General features: G+C 38.8%; 1 pseudogene; it reads left to right on the top strand.

Annotated features, from left to right (window-relative positions):
- The first annotated feature begins 3,222 nt into the window (after positions 1-3,222).
- LOC138166561 (saccharopine dehydrogenase-like oxidoreductase pseudogene) lies at positions 3,223-4,662 on the top strand (annotated as a pseudogene).
- The last annotated feature ends 891 nt before the right edge of the window (positions 4,663-5,553 follow it).

Raw genomic sequence — 5,553 nt, 5'->3', positions numbered from 1 at the left:
AGGGTTGTTACATTCTCTGATCCAGGAGAAGGCTATATAATCCTTGATGTGAGACTTTGTTTTGGGGCTCACTTTGAGAAGTATTGTGTGATTTGACCAGATGAGACTCTGGGCAGCTGTTGAGAGCCCCCTGGTTTTGAAAACCTGGATGTTGATGCTTCTCTCTCTGGTAACTGTGATTAGGTATGGATGTGTGTAATGGTTGGACAGCTTGGAAGCCTGTCTGCTGAAATGTTTCTCTGTCTTGTAACTTCTGCTTGTAACCTCTGTATACTCTGAAGTTCAGAGTGCTGACCTTTTCCCCCTGAACTAGGTAAAAGATATATTTGATTGATTAAAGCAAGATTGTTAACCCCCCCCCAAAAGTCAAAAGACTAGAAAAACAGAATAAAGTATCTCATATAAAAACAACTGATCTAGAAAACAGATGGAAGAGAAAAAATTTAAATTTTATATTTATTTTGACATTCATTAAAAAATTTTTTTGAGTTCCAAATTATCTTTCTCCTTCCTACCCTTCCCCCACCTATTGAGAAGGCAAGCAATATGATATCAGTTATACATGTAAGTCATGCAAAACATATTACCATATTAGCCATGTTGAAAAAAAAATAAGCAAGAAATATAAATAAAGTGGTGGGGGGAAGCATATTTCAATCTACACTGAGTCTATCAGTTCTCTCTCTGGAAATGGATAGCACTTTTCATCGTGAGTCCTTTGGAAATGTCTTGGATAATTGTCTTGATCAGAGTAGGTAAATCTTTCACAGTTGATCATTGTGACAATATTGCTTGTTACTATGTACAGTGTTCTTGTTCTGCATATCACTTTGCATCAGTTCATATAAGTCTTCCCAGGTTTTCCTGGAGCTACTCCTGTTCATCATTTCTTATAGCACAATAGTATTCTATCATGATTATATAATACAACTTGTTCACCCATTCCCTAATTAATGAGCATACCCTCAATTTCCAATTTTTGTTACCACAAAAAGAGCTGTTATAAATGTTTTTGTCCTTTTTCTTTTCTACTTAATCTCTTTGGAATATAGATCTAGAAGTGGTATTGTTGGTTCAAAGGGTATACATCATTTTATAGCCCTTTGGAAATAGTTCCAAATTGTTCAGAGGAGAAAAAAATTAAGAATCCTTGGACTACATGAACAACATGGCCAAAACCAAACCTAGATATCATGTTTCAAAAAATTCCTAAGAGAAAATTGCCCAAATCTCATAAAATTAGAAAGCCAAGTCGAAATAGAATTAATCACTAGACCTAAAAGAAATATCAAACAAAAACTCCCAGAAGTATTACAGTCAAAATTTAGAGCCTCCACATCAAAGGAAAATACTACAAGCATCCAGAAAAGAAAGAATACAAGTGTAGCAGCAAACACACTGGCCCAGGATGGCTGCTAGCAGAGGTTCTTAGATCTGCTTTACTAGGAAAGGTTAGCTGTTTAAGGGGTCAACAATATTTTTAAATTACATTCAGTAGTTCAGGGGAAAACTCAGAACCCTGAACTTTAGAGAAAATACAAATAGAGAAATAAAAGACCAACAGATAGGGCTTCTAACTGAGAAATTAGCACAGCTCAACAGACAGACTCAACTGTCTGACCAAGCAATATGCATATAGTTACCAGAGAGAGAAGCACTAACATCTGGGTTTTTCAAAGCCAGGGGGATCCTTAATGGCTACCCAGAGTCTCATCTGACCAAATCACAAGAACACTCTTCCAATGAGTGGGCCCCAAAGCAAAATGCTAACCTCAGAGTATATATACCCTTTTTAAAGCCAGAGGGCATCACAACCCTCATGACTCAGTGCCTAATTAGAAATTAACAAAAGGTGTGAAAGCCTTCCTACAAGCAAACTTTTCCTAAACAAGCTTCCCTTAATGGGCTTCACTGTGAGACCTATAAATGGGTGGGGAAGATCTTATATCCCATTAACATTACAACAAGTACCAAGGAGTCACAGTCAGGTTTACACATGATTAAGCAGCCACAACTATGAGGAACTGTAAAGCTGGGAATGCAATACTCCAGAGGGCAAAGGATATAGATTTATGTATATCCCCATCTCACTTTACAAATGCCCAGAAACTATTGCTTTACTAACACATATATTACTAAAAAAAATTAATAAATCTATTTTTCAGGAATAGGATGACATTAAGGCAACCATTCAGTATGTTAATTTAAGAATTCCAGCTTCCCCCAGGTTTTCAAAGTCAACACCTTTGCTCAACAGATGATTAATAAATAATTGTTTGCTTGCTTATTTGATTTCTAGGCCCATGGTACCACTTCCTTTCTCCATGATCTTTCAGAGACAACTAATGATGGTTCTGCAATCACATCTTCTAGTTATTTCAGTTCCCTGGGGTGAGGTTTGTCTGGGCTTAGCAACTGGACCTCACTGAGTTCAAGGTCTTCTGATATCAGCTCCTTAAAAAATCTTGGACTCCAGATCTTTGTTGACCATTTTTGTTCTAGTCTTCCTAGTCCAGAGATCATTCTCTGTGGCAGAGATAGAAGAAGCAAAATAAGCTTTAAATAGTTTTCTTTGGTCTATTTATCATTATCTAATCTTTCCCAGACACTGCCCTGTCCCATCTTCATCATTCTCTCCTAATTAAGCCTCTTTTTTCTCAAGATCTGGCATTTCAAGACAAACACAGTAGCACATGTCACTAATTGTCTTTCTGTTTCATTTATTAATGTTCCTAAACTCCTAATTTACCAACCCCTGTTTCAGCACCTAGCACTACTTGGTGATCAGAAACAAGTCTAGAATAGTAGTTAGCTTTGTTGCTTTATACTCCTTTCAAAGGATAAAATTATCATTAAAGCAAGTCAAGAGTATATCACCTCTTCTACTTTTGGCAGAGGTAAAGTTCTAGGACATGTACAGGTAGTTGAAGTTCCTCATAATCATCATACCACATCTCTGGTCTTGGTTTGTGACCTGAATTCTTCATCTATTGCCTCCCTCTGTCTGGGTGAGCTGTGGTATATATCCATGACAGTATCACTTCTACTTAATGATCCTCACCCAGATGTTCTCCACCATGCTTCTCTTCGTCTGTTTCCTGGATTTCTTCACATACCTCTATCTTCTCTTTTTAAAAATTATGTTTAGGAGGAGGCACTGACGTCACACTGTGGTGGGCGTGGCACGCTGGGGTCAGGGAGCGCTCCTGGTTGCCTTGTCTTTGGCGTAGATGCTGTCCTTGCTAGTCATGGCGACCGAAAAGAGGCCTTATCACTTTGTGGTCTTTGGAGCCTCCGGTTTCACCGGCCAGTTCGTGGCTCAGGAGGTGTCTCGGCAGCAGACGAGCTCAGCACTACGAGGCTCCGTGCTGCCCTGGGCTGTGGCGGGCCGGAATCGGGAGAAGCTGCTGCAGGTGTTGGAGAAGGCAGCACAGAAATTGGAAAGACCAACATTACCAGCTGAAGTTGGTATAATAATCTGTGATAGCACTAATCCAGCCTCTCTTGATAAAATGGCTAAACACACATCTGTTGTTCTCAATTGCGTAGGACCATATCGATTTTATGGAGAACCCATGGTCAAAGCATGTATTAAAAATGGAGCTAGCTATATGGACGTCTCTGGGGAACCACAGTTTCTGGAAGAAATGTATTGGAAGTATCATGAAAAAGCTGCAGAGAAAGGGGTATATGTCATTGGAAGCGGTGGTTTTGGTTCCATTCTGGCTGATCTAGGGGAATTATATACCAGAAATAAAATGAAAGGTACTCTGACTGCTGTTGAAAGTTTCCTGACATTAAATTCAGGACCTGAGGGAATGTGTATTCACAACAGCGCTTGAACGTCAGCTGTTCATGGTTTTGGTGACCAGAAGAGGTTAAGAAATCTACGAAAACAATCAAATATGAAACCTGTTCCTGTTGTGGGTTCAAAATTGAAAAGAAGGTGGCCTGTTTCTTACTGTAGTGAACTGCGCGAATATTCTCTATTCATGGGAGCTGATGCCTCTGTTGTGAAACGGACACAGCGGTTCTTGTATGAAAACTTGCAAGAAACACCAGTGCAGTATGCTGCTTACGTGACTGTTGGAGGCCTCACTTCCGTTATTAAACTGATGTTTGCGGGACTTTTCTTTTTACTCTTTGTGAAGTTCAGCATTGGAAGACAACTTCTAGTAAAATTTCCGTGGTTATTCTCCTTTGGGTATTTCTCACAACAAGGACCATCCCAGAAACAGATGGATGATGCTTCATTTACATTTACCTTCTTTGGTCAAGGATATAGCCAGGACCACACTACAAAACATGGCAAACCCAATATTAAAATTTGCACCCAAGTGAAAGGACCAGAAGCTGGTTATGTAGCTACAGCCATAGCAATGGTTCAGGCAGCCGTGACTCTTTTAAAAGATACCTCTGACCTTCCTAAGGGAGGTGGTGTCTTTACACCAGGAGCCGCTTTCTCCAAAACCAAACTGATTGAAAGACTCAACCAATGTGGCATTGAATTCAGTGTCCTTAGCAGTTCTGAAGTCTAAATATTAGAAATATTTATAAAATTGCATGAATTAACACCTTCTCCATTTGATACTTGAAATTCTTAAGATAATTCCATGTGACCAGAACAAAAAGGCTTTCATAAAAAGTAGTTTGTGCTTGGTACACATGCAGCTAAGTTGCAATTCTTAACTGATATCATTGCTTGTCAGAGGGATCTAAAAAGGACAGCAGATATTTCCCTTAGATAGATGTGAAATGGCTGGTCAGGTGGGAGGAGTGAGCTCTGAAACACAAACGGCAACTTTCCAGTAAGTTTCCCTTATGCTTTTATGTGCCTTTTGCTATTCAAGCTTGATTCTCACTATCCTCTAACCCCTTTGGTTATTTAATGAGATGAAGAATAAGTACAGGTACTATCTAGATGACTGCTTGTATACTGATAGGAGTATGAGTGTGTTTCTCATGCCCCAACTTACCTGCTAATAATACTTAGTGTATTTGTAAAGACTGTATTTGAGTGTGCTGATAAAATTTTTCTTTAAAAAAATTATATTTAATTTTCAAAAAGAAAATCTTCCTTCTTTTTTCCCACCTGATCTCCCCACCAATTGAAAACAAAAGAAAAAAATAACCTCTATTACAAATATGTATAGTCAAGAAAAACATATTCCTGCATTGCCCATTTCCAAAAAATGTCTTGTTTTGCACTCTTGAACATTGGGGAGAAGCTGGAATTCTCCAATTAGCATACTGGCTGGTTGTCTTACTGTCATTCTATTCCTGAAAAAGGGGGCAGCCAGGTGACACTTTAAATAGAGCACTGGATCTAGAGTCAAAAAGGCTCATCTTCCTGATTTCAAATCTGGCCTCTGATACTAGTTGTGTGATCCTGAGCAAGTCACATAACCCTGTTTATCTCAGTTTCCTCATCTTTAAGAAGAAAATGTCAAACTACTGTAGTATCTTTGCCAAGAAAACCCCAAATGGGGTCAAAATGTACATGACTGAGATGACTCAACAACAACAAATTCCTAAAAAAGAGAAAAAAAATAG

This window comes from Petaurus breviceps, unplaced genomic scaffold (genome assembly GCF_028583685.1).
Source record: "Petaurus breviceps papuanus isolate PSGF00001 unplaced genomic scaffold, PetGlider_PUasm1.0 224, whole genome shotgun sequence".
Classification (NCBI taxonomy): domain Eukaryota; kingdom Metazoa; phylum Chordata; class Mammalia; order Diprotodontia; family Petauridae; genus Petaurus; species Petaurus breviceps.
The sequence above is the reverse complement of the archived record's forward strand: the minus strand, read 5'-3'. Positions and strand labels throughout refer to the sequence as shown.